The sequence below is a fragment of the Henckelia pumila genome, chromosome 4 (genome assembly GCF_033568475.1).
Source record: "Henckelia pumila isolate YLH828 chromosome 4, ASM3356847v2, whole genome shotgun sequence".
In the NCBI taxonomy this organism is placed as follows: Eukaryota; Viridiplantae; Streptophyta; class Magnoliopsida; order Lamiales; family Gesneriaceae; genus Henckelia; species Henckelia pumila.
The window spans coordinates 154,899,330-154,917,596 of NC_133123.1; the positions used below are offsets into that span (position 1 = coordinate 154,899,330).

The 18,267-nt window shown below is 33.0% G+C and overlaps 1 pseudogene; it reads right to left on the reverse strand.

Annotated features, from left to right (window-relative positions):
- The window catches only part of LOC140862140 (protein ENHANCER OF LHP1 1-like), a 32,190-nt pseudogene extending 14,769 nt beyond the window's left edge, over window positions 1-17,421 (reverse strand).
- Window positions 17,422-18,267: the final 846 nt, after the last annotated feature.

Here is an 18,267-nt window from a genome sequence, read left to right on the forward strand (position 1 = left end):
TCCTGCTGAAACAAAAGTGTTTGTTTCAAGGAATGCCACCTTCTTGGAGAAGGAGTTCTTATTGGATAAGAAAGGCAAGATGATGGAACTCGAAGAAATTCGAGAAGAACACAAGATACAAAATAGTGATCCTACACCTCAAGAATCATCACAAGACATGCCTATTACTAGGAGATCCGAGAGGACTTCTAGGCCTCCTATTAGATATGATCTTCTTCTTGAAGGGGATCAAAGTGAACCCGACATTGGATGTGATCCAAGAAACTTCAAGGAAGCAATTTCTGATGCGGATTCGAATTTATGGCTTGAAGCTATGCAATCGGAAATAGACTCGATGCATTCTAACCAAGTTTGGTCTTTTGTAGATCCTCCCGATGGAATTGTTCCAATTGGGTGCAAATGTATCTACAAGAGAAAGCTTGGGCCTGATGGAAAGGTATTGACCTACAAGGCACGATTGGTGGCAAAAGGTTATACTCAAAGACAAGGAGTTAACTATGATGAAACCTTTTCACCAGTCGCAATGTTCAAGTCCATAAAAATCCTTATTGCCATAGCAGCATGGTATGACTATGAGATATGTCAAATGGATGTAAAAACTGCATTTCTTAATGGAAACATTAAGGAAGAGATCTATATGATGCAGCCTGAGGGATACACATCCATGGGAAGCGAGCATAAGGTATGCAAGCTTCAGAGATCAATCTATGGTCTCAAACAAGCATCAAGAAGTTGGAACCAGAAATTTGATGAAACGATAAAGGATTTTGGTTTTATCAAGAACCCGGAGGAACCATGCGTGTACAAGAAAGTAGTTAAGAATGCAGTAACATTCTTAGTACTTTATGTTGATGACATCCTACTCATGGGGAATGATGTAGGGATGTTGCAGTCAACAAAGATATGGTTATCAGGTAGATTCTCGATGAAGGATTTAGGTGAGGCATCCTATATTCTAGGAATTCAGATCTATAGAGATAGATCTAAAAGAATGATAGGACTCACTCAATCAACCTACATCGACACCATATTGAAAAGGTTTTCTATGGATGAGTCCAAGAGAGGACATCTACCTATGTGTCATGGAGTTTCTCTATCCAAGTCTATGTGTCCCAAGACTGACGAAGAGATAGAGAAGATGACACACGTGCCATATGCGTCAGCCATAGGTAGTATCATGTATGGGATGATATCTACAAGACCGGATGTGGCCTATGCTCTGAGCGTCACGAGCAGATACCAAGCCAATCCCGGTCAAATGCATTGGAAAGCCGTGAAGGATATTCTTAAGTACTTGCGAAGGACTAAGAATTTATTCATGGTTTATGGAGGGAGAGAATTGAAGTTGGAAGGCTATACCGACTCTAGCTTCCAATGTGATGTGGATGACTCGAAATCAATCTCTGGATTTGTATTCGTGCTCAATGGCGGTGCTGTCTCTTGGAAGAGTTCCAAGCAGGACACCACAGCAGATTCCACAACTGAGGCAGAATACATTGCAACATCAGCTGCTGCTAAAGAGGCGGTTTGGATAAGGAAATTCGTCCAAGAATTGGGTGTAATTCCTGAAGCTGTTGGTCCAGTCCCGGTGTACTGTGACAACACGGGTGCCGTTGCTCAGGCAAAGGAACCAAGGTCTCATCAGAAGTCCAAACATGTACTGAGGAAATACCACATCATCCGGGAGATCGTGGAAAGAGGAGACATCAGTGTCGAAAGAGTGGCCTCTACAGACAATATCGCTGATCCGCTTACTAAGCCCTTGCCAGGACCATTGTTTGACAAACATCATGAAGCAATGAGATTACGTAGTATGACTAGTTGGCTTTAGGGCAAGTGGGAGATTGAAAGAGTGGGTGCCCGGTTAGCCAACTTGTGGCTAAGGGCTTTTATGACTCTATGTAAAATAATCTTTTGTTTAATATAATTTACACTTTTATAATGGCATTGACTTTATATTTCTTCATATTGTTATATTATGATATACTATTGTTGTTTTGATAAAGACCTTGAATATATTATAGTGTATGTAAGATGTGGTAGCACATGGGGATGACTATCATGAAACACATCTTATAGTCACTGTATATTCTAAACAGTTCCTAGTCAATTGAGCCGTTCGCAAATAAGGATAAGGATCGCTCGAGATTGAGACTAGCATTTGCGATGCCGAGTACCACGTTTCATTGGTATGGAACATAGAGATGTTCAAAGCATGCAAATGGATATTCATATGATGAATGATCGAACTACCCTATTCGGACTTTCCAAGTGGTTATCACTTATCGAGTGGATAAAGTTCGTGGTTTTGGTTGTACACCATTAGTCATTATTACTTGAAACATCATTGAGACTCTATATGCTAGTACTGTACTTTGACTCGTTTACCGACTCTATTGGGGTCATCAGGTGTCGGGATTGGGTACAGTTACGACACATATAGGAGTCGATGCTTTGTTGTCAAGGATTCACCACATACTTGCGAGTGTGGATATCCTATGCGATCTGAGGAGATATTAGTGTGACGAATCTCTGGCCAGAGTGCATGATGTGTTTTAGGTTACTTGGTGTTCCTAGTAACACATGCGATGTCACTAATAGATCCCCAAGATGTTATGCATAGTTATCGAATCTCGAACGACTCTCGATGCACCAATGGTTGTTGATTCGATCGGGATATTTGGTTGAAGGGACCGTACTGTACGCTAACCAAAATCTACTGGTTCTTGCAGGCACTATCAGTAATACCTAGGAAATCATGGGGCGATGTTGCTAGGCGCTCTTACCATGATTCGATGGGTAAGTCAGAAATTGTTGTTCCGAGTCACAAGGAGTTGTGAGCCCACGGCTAGCTGTATTTCTGAACCATTGAGGGTTACACAAGTAATGGATTACTAAAACCCCGTAGAGATAGTTAAATTTAAAGAGTTAAATTTAATGAAAGAGAAGTTGGACTTCTTAACTAAAGGGAGTGGGATTTCCTAAAATGACATAGGGATGGGCATTTTTGGAAATCACTGAATTCGGATTCAGAAAAATTATCTTGACTCTAAAATATGCAGAAATGGTTTCTGTGCATATTGGTGAAATCAGTTTATCAATCGGAGTCACGATGAATTTTATATTAATTTCTATAACAACAGGCTTGGCTTGTTGGGCTTAAGTTATGGATTGTGGGCTTTAAGGAGTTAGAGTCCTGATACAATTATAACTAGAAATTATCTATAAATAGAGGTGTTGGGTTCGAAAATCACAAAAATTGTATATTGCAATTTTCGAATTTCAGCCTATATTATTCAAGGGGATTTTCGAAATCCTCTGTCCCTTTTGGAGAAAATTCGGGTTGTGTTTTTGTGAAAAATTACAATCTGAATTAACAGATCATATCTGTTTATTCTGTACGCAAACTTCTGATTGATTTCTAGTGCAGTCAATCAGAGGGTTTTGTTTTCTATTCGTGGACCTGATTGAAGAAACGTTCATTCATCAGTTCTTGAGATATACAACAAGAGCAGATTAAATTCTGTTGGTGTCCATAATCTCGCTTCGAGATTTCAAGGTAAAATATTTAATAGTGATTATTTGTTTTACTTACACAAATTTAATCGTAAAGTTTTGATACCCAGATATGGAATCGTTCCATATTAATAAAATAAATTTTTAAACTTCCGCTGCACCGGGTATCAATTCTAATTGATCTGAACACCGTTTTCCAACATATTGATTTCATGGAAACACTTTGATTCGATAGTATCACTGAAGGGAAAAATAATCAAAAGCTTCCGCTACATAAAAGTCAATTAATTTTGGCTATCTTTCCCAACAAGTGGTATCAAAGCCACGTCCAATGGAGGAGCCCCTTGGAGGGATATTCAAACTCAACGGGTCAAACTATTCCATATGGAAGGCAAGCATGTTGGATCTGCTATATTGCAAAGATTTGTACTTGCCCTTGAGTGGTGATGAAGCCAAGCCAGAAAATCAATCAAATGAAGAATGGATTATACTACATCGAAAAACTGTCGGCTACATACGACGTTTTATCGAACATAGTATCTTCCATCACTTTGCAAACGAAGATAAAGCTGATGCTCTGTGGAGAAAAATTGAAGCTATGTTTGAGAGGAAGAATGCCTTAAACAAAGCCTCAATTATCAGAAGTATCGCACGACTCAGATACAAAGAAGGTGCAAATATGACGAAGCACCTAAATACTTATCAGGGTTTAATCAACAAATCTACCACCATGAAGATTGCCCTAGATGATGAAGTTACAGCCTTGTTACTACTGAGCTCTTTGCCAGATAGTTCGGATACTCTTGTGGTATCGCTCAGTAATTCTGCTCTTGATGGAAAAATGACATTACAAACAGTCAAAGATTGCCTTCTCACTAAAGAGTCTAGAAGAAAAGAGCAAGAATATAACTCTGAAACCAAGGCATTGGTCACAGAAACGGCTGATAATCGAGGACGAAGTTACACCAAAGGTCCTCAGAAAGGAAGAGACAAATCCAGGGGGAAGTCTAAGACCAGAAAAGAATTCAAGTATCATTATTGTGGAGGTCCAAACCATTACGAAAGAGAATGCAGGAAAAAGAAGAGAGATCAAAGGAATGGTACAAAGTCAAAAGAGAAAGACACAGCTGCAGTTACATCTGATGGAGATATTATCATTTTTGGCGATGAAGCATGTTTCAACGTATCATACCAACAAACTAATTGGATTATTGATTATGGAGCTTCATATCATATCACTCCACATAGAGATATGTTTGCGTCCTACTCAAGTGGAAACTTTGGAAAAGTTAGAATGACCAATCAAGGTATGACAGAAGTCATTGGTATGGGATACAGGATCTCGTCTCACTCTCAAAGAAGTTCGCCATGTTCCAGATATTCGACTTAATATCATTTATGCTGGAAAGCTTGATGATGAAGGTTGTGTCAGTCACTTTGGAGAAGGAAAATGGAAACTCATCAAAGGTTCTCTCATTATCGCTAAAGGTGTGAAGCAAAACTCTCTCTATCTGATGCAGGCTAAGGTATCCAGTGGAGAGGTTAATATGTCTACAAAGAATTCCACCATTGAATTATGGCACAGGAGACTTGGCCATATAAGCCAAAAAGGAATGGAAACTTTGGTTAGAAAGAAACTCCTACCTGAAGTATCTCTGGTATGCACTTGGAAACTTGTGTTGATTGTTTAGCTGGAAAACAACACAGAGTTGCATTGCAAAGTTTTTCTCCATCTAGAAAAACTCAACGCTTGGATTTAGTGCACACAGACTTGTGCTATATGAAAGATAGAACTCTCGGCGGTTCTCTATATTTCGTGACCTTTATCAATGATTTCTCCCGAAAGGTCTGGTGCTTTGCGTTAAAATCTAAAGATCATGTTCTTGAGATCTTTAAGAATTTTCACGCAAAAGTTGAAAGAGAAACTGGAATGAAGTTGAAATGTGTTCGCGCAGACAATGGTGGCGAATACAGGGGTCCATTTGAGCAATATTGCTCAACTCATGGAATCAGGCTTGAGAAAAGTGTTCCAAAAACACCTCAGCACAATGGTGTGGCTGAAAGACTGAACAAAACAATTTGTGAGAGGATAAAGTACATGTTATCTCAGTCCAAATTGCCCAATTCCTTTTGGGGTGAAGCTATGAGAACTGCAATTGATTTGATCAACCTTTCTCCATCAGCTCCGTTAGATGGTGATGTTCCTGACAGATTTTGGTTTGGGAAAGATGTCTCCTACAAACACTTAAGAGTGTTTGGATGCAGAGCCTTTGTTCATATTCCAAAAGATGAAAGATTCAAGCTTGATGATAAATCCAAAAGGTGCATATTTTTGGGTTATGGCCATGAAGATTTCGGATATCGACTATGGGATCCAGTAAATCAAAAGATTGTTAGAAGCCGAGATGTTGTATTTCTTGAAGATGAGATTGGTTGTGATGTTGAACACAATAAAGAATCACAACCATCCAGTTCAGAAATCCCAGTTAATCTAGATCCTGTTCGTTCACCCATAGTTCGTGATCATGGGGGAGATATGCAGAGTGATCATGAAGAGTTAGTTGAACCAGATGATTCTCAAGACAACTCTTCAGATTCACCTTCCGAGACAGAGATTAGAAGGTCAACCAGACAAAGAATACCTTCTACAAGATACTGTCCACATGAATATGTGATGCTCACTAATGGCGAAGAACCAGAAAGTTTTAAAGAAGCTGTATCAAGTGCCCAAAAAGATAAGTGGATCGAAGCGATGAAGGATGAGATGCAATCGCTTCATGACAATCACACCTATGGATTGGTAAATCTACCAAAAGGTAAGAGAGCACTTAAAAATAAATGGGTTTACAGGTTGAAGACTGAAGACAATGGATCACGACTAAGGTACAAAGCGAGGCTAGTCATAAAAGGTTTCAACCAAAAGAAAGGTGTTGATTTTGATGAAATTTTCTCACCAGTGGTGAAGATGTCTTCTATCAGAGTTGTTCTTGGACTCGCTGCTAGTTTGGACTTGGAGATAGAACAACTTGATGTCAAGACCGCATTTCTTCATGATGATCTAGATGAAGAAATATATGTGGATCAGCCAGAAGGATTCAAAGTCAAAGGCAAAGAGAAAATGGTGTGTAGGTTGAACAAAAGCTTGTATGGATTGAAGCAAGCCCCAAGGCAGTGGTACAAAAAGTTCGATTCATTCATGATGAGTCACGGGTACAGGAGAACCAGTTCTGATCACTGCGTATTTCTTAAGAAATATGATGACAATGATATCATCATACTATTGTTGTATGTTGATGATATGTTGATCATTGGTCACGATTCAACCAAGATAGACAAGCTTAAGGGGGAGCTTGACAAGTCATTTGCAATGAAAGACTTAGGACCAGCGAAACAGATTCTTGGAATGAAGATCTCCAGTGACAGAACAAATAAAAGTTGTGGTTATCTCAAGAACAATACATTGAGAAATTTCTTGAAAGATTCAAAATGGATAAGGCAAAGACCGTTGGCACTCCACTTGCAGGGCATTTCAAACTAAGTTCAGGCCAATGTCCTACAAGTGATGAAGAAAAGAAACAAATGGAAAGTGTTCCTTATGCTTCAGCAGTCGGCAGTCTGATGTATGCAATGGTGTGTACGAGACCTGACCTCGCTCACGCAGTTGGCGTGGTAAGTCGATTTCTCTCAAATCCGGGCAAAGATCACTGGTCAGCAGTGAAATGGATATTCCGATATCTGAGAGGCATTTCTAGATTTTGTTTGAGATTTGAAACTAACCTACCTGTGTTAGAAGGCTACACTGATGCAGATATGGCTGGTAATGTTGATTCTAGAAAGTCCACATCCGGATACTTGATGACATTTGCAGGGGGAGCAGTCTCATGACAATCAAAACTTCACAAATGTGTGGCATTATCCACAACAGAAGCCGAGTACATAGCCACGACCGAAGCATGCAAAAAACTTCTATGGTTGAAGAAGTTTCTACAAGAGTTAGGCCTAAGGCAAGACAAGTTTACGCTCTACTGTGATAGTCAGAGCGCAATCCATCTGAGTAAAAACTCCAGTTTACACTCAAGATCGAAGCATATTGATGTGAGGTATCATTGGATCCGAGATGTGTTAAACGACAAGTTGTTACATCTTGAGAAGATACATACTGATGAAAATGGTTCCGATATGTTCACAAAGTCATTGCCAAAAGAAAAGCTGGAAAGCTGTAGAAGTGCAGCGGGTCTGATTGAATCCACAAAATGAGTTTGAGGGGGAGAATTGTTGGAATTCAACTCATTTTGGATTCAACAATTCAACTCAAATTTGATGGCTACCAAACTTGATACCATTCACATTGTCATGTTTCACACTTTATCTAACATCCAAAATCTTGCCTATAAATACACCCCAAAACCATTGTTTCAAATCATCCCAAGAAATCCCAAAAACACAAGCAATAAATAGTGTTTTTTGTAGCCTAGTCATTTAGATAAATTTTAGTATGCTCTGTGGTTGCGGCGATGTCCGATCTTTCACATCAGAAAGAATTTTCTATGTGATTAGATTTGTGTGAGTTCCACTTGTAAAGTGAGATTGAGTGTGTCATCCAAGAATTTTTATTCTTGAAGTTCTTGGTATCCCCTAAGTTGTTCTAGGGAGCGTTGTTGTTATCTCCTATTATTCTAAGAATGTGTTGTACCCATTATTGATATAGTGGAGATTTTCTTGGTGGACTTAGGTCCCGTGGTTTTTTCCCTAATTTGGGTTTTCCACGTAAAAATCCTTGTGTCGTTTTCTTCGTGCTTATTATCTTGATTGATCTTGATATCATGAAAACACTTTAATCCGATAGTATCACTGAAGGGAAAAAGAATCAAAAGCTTCCGCTACATAAAAGTCAATTAAATCTTTCCCAACATAAAGTTCCTTGATCAAAGTAAAAAATAGTATCGCGAGAACACAAAGGCGAGGGAGAGAAAAGTAAAAAACATTAAGGTCCTATTAACCCATTTTTTCTAGGCATGAATTAATAGAATCAGCTATTAAACTAATTTGTGATAACATGTAAGGGCAACACTACATACACATCCCAGATTACCAGCAAGACCAAAGATAAGTACCCAACAAGCATCTTGAGATTAAACTGACAGGTCATTCGTTGCGCAATTTAGCAACATTTTGAATTTCATTTTGCCAATTTACTCACTTGCAATAGCCTTATATCTTGCCATCATTTGATTGCCTATGTATCTATAGAAGTTACCACGGCCAAATTGATTCTTGTCCTGGATGTGATATCTTCTCACAAGCAAAAAAAAGAGTGAAAACGCGGGAAGATGAAAGAGCATAACAATATGTGACGCAACAGTCGCCTTTAGTAATGCACATCCAAACACTGCAATTCAGAGCATTTAGCAAACATAAGATCTATCTCAAATCTACAATTTTCCATATCTCTCAAGTCTCAATTGATCGCTTCCTACATAATTATAAGCTTAAAAAAAGCAACTTTAAATTGGCAACCATCAAATTCAGACCCAAAAAAAGCGAATATTACCAAGAAATTCGTATATGTTAACGGAATTGTCGAGAGAACCAGAAGCGAGCCAGGAATTACTCCAACTAAGCGCCAAAGCCGTGACACCCTCACGATGATTGTCAAGAAACTTGGTCGGATTCGACGGCGAAACAGCATCGCGGATGCAGATGGAGTTGTCGGAGGACGACGCCGTTACTAAGTGTCCGGAGCCCCAGAGAATGGAGCAGAATGCGGAATCCCCATCTTCACCATTCCTGTGGGCTCCTCGGAGCATCATCGTGCGGCTTCTCTTCACTGAATAGGGGAAATAAGTAGAGGGGAAATGGAGGGGAAGGAAGAAATAACAGAAGCCATTGGCGGGAGAATTTTTCCAGCGGAAGGAAAGAAAATATAGTACAAATTTATGCATTTTTTTATTTAATTTTTTAAATTATTTTTTCTATATGCTTAATTATTTTATTTTTTGAATCTCCAAACTCCACGATTTTATTAAACATCAACGAGGGGAGGTACATTCATCCATAATAAATAATGCTATTGATGAACTAGGGATAATATAAGAAGTATCAAAACAAGCATGTTGAAAGACCGTTTTAATCGAGTTATGAGTGATTCTATTTGTTTGTTTCCTGACACTAAATTATGTACTCTTAACATATTTATAGATAATTTTTATATCTATATTATGAGTATGTACACCTTTATTTTTATTAGTGATAGAAGCACACGCAGTTGCGTGTGTGATATAATATATTATATTTTATGATTTTTTATTTATAAAATAATATATTATTTAGTAGTTGAAAATTAGTTATTGAGAAGATTATATAAATTTAATTTAATATACTACTATATTAAAAAAGATAGAGGAGAAAAAATGTGGAGAAAAATGTGGATAAAAGGGTAAAATTGAAAGATATTTTTGGTGTATCAAAAAACAGTTATTCAAATACCCTCAACCTTTATCTAATATAATATTATAGATTTTATATGAGACTCATGATCTCGACGCATATTGGATAAACTTTGAATTATTCATTTTTCTTGTTTTTTATTATTAAAATTGGTGGTTTATGGTTACTAACTTTGGTGTTTCGGTGTATTTATTGATAAATCAAAAAAACATCATTCCCAAATTGCAAAAATACTCTAAAAACTAATAAAAATATATATATTTCAGTAAACACAAAACTCTGACGAGACAATTTCACGGGTCATTTTGTGATATGAATATACTATTTGGATTATTCACAAAAAAGTTATTAATGTCTATATCAAAATTCTATTTTAATTATTTTTTTATAAATATGTACATGATTAACCCGAATAAATATTCATTTATATCTTATAAAAAACTATCATGTCCTAAAAATTACGTCTTTATCTTTATCTATGTAATCTTTAAATAGAAAGCAATATTTCAACAAATTATCATGTGTTGAGCATAATCCATAAAAAATAATGGAAGTTCTTAAACAAAAAATTCATATAAGAATTCTCAATATCAAATATATATAATATGAGGCCCTAAAAATATCATGAGCCCTAATTCGGCCGACTCATAAAACTCACCTCATATACGACCATAAAATTAAACTCGTCACACCAATAAAAACAAAACTAATTTAACACACACACGTACACACACACACGGTTTTCACTAGGGACGGCAATGGGTCAGGTTCATCAATTCAAACTTGACCCGGCGGGGCGGGTCTAGACCCACCTAAATGGGTTCACAAGCGGGTCCGGGGCAGGTCCCGGGTTTGGCCAAGCCCGCCCCGAACCCGCCCCGCCAAAGTATATATATATAAATATAAAACTTATATATATAATATTAATAATATATAATTATATTTTTATACTAAATAACTAATATATTATCCATAATTGGAATGTATAATATTATTTAATTGAAATAAATTTATCTTATTATGATAGGTTTAGTATAAAAATATATCATTATAATATTTTTTGGTTAATAATTATTAATTAATTACAAATTGATAAATTTTAACTTGTGAGAATATTTTTTTGTCTTAAATATTATCAATATATATTTGAAATTTAATTTAATGATTTTTATTATTTTTTAAACTTTTAAAATTTTAAATTTATTAATTTTAAATTTTTTTAATTTATGGCGGGTCCAACAGGTTCAACCCAGATTGGACCCTCCGGGTTCGCGGGACACCTGGTTTTAAAATATGAGTTTGAATTGTGAACTTACTATTTTGACCTATTAGTTGTTCATTCTACATAAGGTTATTTATGTCCTTGTCTATGTTAGCTTAGAAGAGTCATTAATAATATATTTAATATTAGATATCCCAAATATCATTTCTCATGTTTTTTTCTTGGCTTCCAATTGTAAGATTTTTGTATAAAATAATATTTCGTTTAATTATTTTTTTATTTAATAATCATAATTCCTTTCCATTCTATTTCTGATGTTAAATTTTAAAAAACTTAATTGGTTTTTAATTTTTTTATTTAATAATCTTAATTCCTTTCCGTTCTATTTCTGATGTTATATGTTAGAAAACTTAATTGTTTTTAATTAATTACCATCTATCTATTATAGCAAAAAGTATTGTATACTATTATAAAAATGATATTATTTTACTTAAACTAATTTTTTTATTAATTATCATATATATATTATAGCAAAAATTATTGTATACTATTATAATAATGATATTATTTTACTTAAACTAAAATTTTCTTTATCAAATTTGTCTTTTAATTGTTTCTTATTCTTTCTGAAAATATTTGCAAAAAATGTCGTGAAATGTTTAAAAAAAATATTAGTGCCAGAAAATATTTACAAAAAAATAATCTATTTTATTTCTATTTCTATTTCTCATCAAATATATTTATTTGTACAAAGTAAATCATTCAATTTACACGTAATGATATTAGTTCTATTAAATTAATTTTAATTAAAAATAATAATTTATTGACCTTGGTCGTGGTGGTGGTCACAACAGTGTTGGAAGCATCGTGATTTATTATAAATTTTTTATTTTTCTTATAATTTTAGTCAATTTCATTGGGAGTGTTGAGGTGACACAGTAAACATCAGCATGACATCATCATTGTATTGGTTCCATGTAATTTTTCAGTAAAAAAAAAAGACTAAAATTTCAACAATAATAAAAAAAAAAAGATAGCGAACTACACCATATATTTGATAACATAGAAAAAAAATTGCGAAAAAAAAACAAACATAAGATCAAAAATAATTTTCTATTTTTTTTACAATACATATACAATGAAACTGAGCATTGAGAAGAAGAATTTTAAGTACTCTTTGTAAATTTTTCTAATTTTTATTTACATTATATAATTTGATTACTTTTATTTACTTTCAATCTTATTCATAAAAAAGAAATTAACGAGACATTTTAAAAATAGATGAAATATTACTATCTAGAACTTAATGTATGAGATAATTTTTATAATAAATATGAATTATAGAGACAATTTATTAGCATTATTAGAGATTAATTTTTTTTACTTATGATAATTTCATCTTTAAAAAACACATATAGATTATTTAGTGTATTATCTATACTATCTATAAATATGTGAGTTTGATTTGTAAATAGTCTTAATTGCCCTTGTTTAAATTATTGCTTCATTTGTAATAGGAAAAGCCAAGGGGGTATTTTAAGTCATTTTCCAAAATTTAATAAAGCTAATTTAATTGTTCATTGTTGCATTGATTATATTCTTACTATTACTATTATTACTTAAAAAAAGAGTTATTTGCACCAACCGCCCATGTGAAATATTAAAAATGCATACTTCTCCATTGTGAAATTTTAATAGGCATCTTCAACCCTGAACTTTTAAAAAATTAGCACACTCGCCCCTTCAGATGAGTGATTGTTGCGCACGCGCCCCTCATGCGATTGGGCAAAGATTTTGATATTTTTTTTGTCACTAAATACCCCTGTGAAATATTAAAAATGCATATTTGACCCCTGTAAAAATAATTTTTAAATCTATTCAACCCATAATACACAATTTTTATTAAAATCTAATTATAAAATATTTAGCAAACATTTTTTGTTTTATTAATTTTATTTTTAATTTATCTATGCTATCTATAAACATGTGAGTTTGATTTGTGAATAGTCTTAATTGCCCTTGTTTAAATTATTGCTTCATTTGTAATATGAAAAGCCAAGGGGTTATTTTAAGTCATTTTCCACAATTTAATAAAGCTAATTTAATTGTTCATTGTTGCATTGATTATATTCTTACTATTACTATTATTACTTCAAAAAAGAGTTATTTGCACCAACCGTCCCTCTATACTATCTATAAATATGTGAGTTTGATTTGTGAATAGTCTTAATTGCCCTTGTTTAAATTATTGCTTCATTTGTAATATGAAAAGCCAAGGGGGTATTTTAAGTCATTTTTCAAAATTTAATAAAGCTAATTTAATTGTTCATTGTTGCATTGATTATATTCTTACTATTACTATTTTTACTTAAAAAAGAGTTATTTGCACCAACCGCCCATGTGAAATATTAAAAATGCATACTTCTCCACTGTGAAATTTTAATAGGCATCTTCAACCCTGAACTTTTAAAAAATTAGCACACTCGCCCCTTCAGATGAGTGATTGTTGCGCACGCGCCCCTCATGCGACTGGGCAAAGATTTTGATATTTTTTTGTCACTAAATACCCCTGTCAAATATTAAAAATGGATATTTGACCCTTGTGAAAATAATTTTTAAATCTATTCAACCCATAATACACAATTTTTATTAAAATCTAATTATAAAATATTTAGCAAACATTTTTTGTTTTATTAATTTTATTTTTAATTTTTAATTTGTCTATACTATCTATAAATATGTGAGTTTGATTTGTGAATAGTCTTAATTGCCCTTGTTTAAATTATTGCTTCATTTGTAATATGAAAAGCCAAAGGGTTATTTTAAGTCATTTTCCACAATTTAATAAAGCTAATTTAATTGTTCATTGTTGCATTGATTATATTCTTACTATTACTATTATTACTTCAAAAAAGAGTTATTTGCACCAACCGCCCCTGTGAAATATTAAAAATGCATACTTCTCTCCTGTGAAATTTTAATAGGCATTTTCAACCCTGAACTTTTAAAAAATTAGCACACTCGCCCCTTCAGATGAGTGATTGTTGCGCACGCGCCCCTCATTCGACTGGGCAAAGATTTTGATATTTTTTTTACTAAATACCCCTGTGAAATATTAAAAATACATATTTGACCCCCGTAAAAATAATTTTTAAATCTATTCAACCCATAATACACAATTTTTATTAAAATCTAATTATAAAATATTTAGCAAACATTTTTTGTTTTATTAATTTTATTTTTAATTTTTAATTTATTATGATTATATAATTGTTTTCTAAAAAAATATTATTATTTTATCTTGTTATCATTATTTTATTAAATTTTCTTCTTGTTTCCAACTTTTTCATTAAAAATGCATTCATAAACGAGATTTAAATACCTAAAAGTACAAAAATATTAAATCAAAATGATAAGTGAATGACAAGTATCAAAAAATTTTAATTTTATTTATTTTTATTTTTAATTTTTAATTTTTAATTAATTTATTTTTAAAAAAATTATTACTTTATCTCGTTATCATTATTTTATCAAATCACTTCGTATTTTCAACTTCTTCATTAAACATGATTCATAAATAAGGATTTAAATATCTAAAAATACCAAAATATTGAATCAAATGATAAGTTTATGAATGTTACTTTTTCGATTTAAAATTATATAAGCATGTTGTTTTTTATTATTTATTACAAATTGTGCAATGCATATTCTCGAAAAATTTAAATTTTGGTTCAATAATATATAGTCGTAAATCGAAAAAACAATATGTTTGAACTTATCAGTTTAGTTCAATATTTTGGAACTTGAAATTATTTAAATACTTGTTTATGAATGCATGTTTAATGAAAAAGTTGGAAATATGAAATGAATTTAATAAAATAATGATAACTTGATAAATTAATAATATTTTTTAGAAAATAATTAATTAATGATAATACATTTAAAATAAAAAATAAAAATTTAATAAAACAAAAAATGTTTTCTAAATATTTATACTTGGATTTTATTAAAATTGTGTATTATGGGTTGAATAGATTTAAAATTATTTTCAAAGAGGTCAAATATGCATTTTTAATATTTCACAGGGGTATTTGGTGCAAAAAAAATATCAAAATAATTGCTCAGTCGCATGAGGGGCGCGTGCGCAACAATCACTAATCTGAAGGGGCGAGTGTGCTAATTTTTTAAAAGGTTAGAGTTGAAGATGCCTATTAAAATTTCACAGGGGAGAAATGTGCATTTTTAATATTTCACAGGGGTGGTTGGTGCAAATAACTCCTTAAAAAAATACACATTTTAAACCATATTATCGATCTACACTATATTAATAATACCTATTACTATTGGTTAACATGTTATTATTAAAATTTGTTAAATTGTCTTTTTAAAATATTTTAATATTTATAATTAATATTATTACGAAAAAACGTGATTTGCATAAAATACAAATATTTTTTCTCAGATGAAGATTGTTTCAAATATATTTTTCTCTTATCTAAAAATGTCATCCCTAATTACAAAGCATTTGTGTTAATCTATTAACTTCTTTTATATTGAGTAATTATATTAACTTAAAATTTTCACATACAAAATTGAAGAGCGTTATTTTTCTCTTAACAGTAAATTTTAAATACTTATTATTTTTGAGGAAACTGCATTTTTTATCCTATAATTATGTTATTTTTGTAAATTTGGTCATTTATGTTATCACATTTCAGTTTTAGCCCTAAAACTTTTATATTTTGCAACTTTCGTCCTATTTCATTGGTAGTAATAATGTAACATTTTACAAGCCAACACTTCATCAGCAGTATATTTGTTTCATTTAAGTAGCATGTCGAAAAAATGAATAAAATTACCATAATAACAAAGATATCAGACTAAAAATTGAAATTTAATGCTCACATGAAATTGAATATTAATTCACAAAATATTCATTCCAATATAAAATTAACTATTCATAATATGTAATTCTATGGCAAACCAGGAAAGGTACCCAAAATCCAGAAGAAGTTATAATTTGACGAAAACATAATTAAATATCAAATTTAATGAATAATTTTCGTGGTTTTATTTTGAATTACTAAGATAATTTTGTTACATTAGATAATTTTAGTTGATAATCATTTGTCATTGTTTATATTTTATTTCTATCTATTGTGGTGGTTAGCGTATTTGTCAAAATTTTTATTTTTATGTGAATTTCTTTTATTGTTTTCTCATGGATGGAAAAATGTAATTTATTTGTCAAAATTTTATTTTTATGTGAATTTCTTTTATTGTTTTCTCATGGATGAAAAAATGTAATTTTGATTTTTAAACTATACATGTTCTAATATATATATATATATATATATATATATATATATATATATATTCTGTGTGTAATTAGTTATTGAATTATGTAAATGTATATGCATCTTTTATGTCATGTATTTACTATGTTACAACTTAGATATAAACGGTAAGATTTACTAACTTTAGAAATACTAATGCGTATGTCAGGATCCATTTATCGTTGATTGCTGCTCTATTTCTACTGGTGTAGACTTCTGTTGGAATCTTCAGTGGTGAGTTCAATAAGGTTAGCAACTGAGCTATGGTCTTTCTTGCGTATCTCTGTTAATTGACCAAGAAATGCACTTGTGCAAAAATAGGTCAACTAACAAAGTGAGTACTTATCAAATGGATACTGGTTTTTTGTATTTGTGTTCAATAGAAAGTAATCGACACAACAATTTGTTTCCACTGTGGTTGTGCATAAACAAATATGTGGGTGATGTGTATGATATGCATGTATATGATTGTGTGTGCATTTGAGGTGTCTGTCTAGACTAAATTTGCAAGTTAGGCTTCCAATATCTCTTCTGAACTGATGTATTATTGAAACAAGATGTCAATGATATACCTTCACAGAGCCTTATCTGATTTGACCAAATCTAGACCAAGCGGGTCTGTTCTTGATCCAACTAGACTTAGAACTCTCATGTTCTTCATATCCCAATCTACGATGGTAAAGATTATTTGATTGAGATATTTTCGAACTTACATGAATCTTGAGTTCTAAATTTTCATATATCATGTTGGAACTGAAAAATTTCACTTATTTTGAAGTGTTCTTGTCGATCCAGACATGATTGAGTACTTGTCTCAACTGGTTTGCAGTCCTTGTCACCAAATTCGATACCAGTTCTGTCTCCAGAAGGCTGTTGGGACTCCTGCATGTTGTGACCCATACCGAGATCACCTACTAAACAAAACTTAGGCATGAAATTAACTTAAGTAAATAGTAATCAGAACTAAGCTGCGGAAACCATAATTATTATACAACCCCAAGAAAAGGAATCTTCAAATACCCAATTAATTATACAACCAAATCGAATACTGTATCAACCCAATACAATAAAATAAAGCCCTAGGCGAAGTTCCAGCTGGCCAACCACTGCCTAGCTCCTCTTGGATCCACCCGTCTCATCCAAACGCAAACCTTCCCCATGGAATAGGGTGTCCAGATACACAAAGTACGAGATGTGAGCATAAAACTCTCAGCACGAGAGTATGAGCATACATGCATGCAAGTGTACCATCTACTGACTAGAGGTCAAGAATCAGATAACGAAGACAAATTGGGCCCTGGTATGTAGCACGTTGTGCCATCGCTTCAGGAGGTGGCTTACATACCGAAATACTAGTGGATACGCCTAGACCCAAATCGATGGAAGTCCATCCACTAACAGGATAGGGTAGAACCCTACTAACAGACATCTCAAAAGAGATAGCTCAATATGCAAATTTATGCAGCATAAAATCATGTCATATAAATCATTCAGTCACATAATACATGCATACTCAGTCATGATATCTCGAACATTACTTTCGTACCTCAAATACTAGGCAAGCTCTACCAGCTCTAGGTTCACGCCTACAATCCGCACTACACTGACAAATGATACTAATATCATTATAGTGCTCTAAAATCCTTAACTAGGCTATTGCATACTCCTAAATATTTTTAGGAAGCAAAAGCTATACTTGCGTCTGTCGTCAGCCCGTTGATGTTGCTTGCCTCAAAACTAGACCAC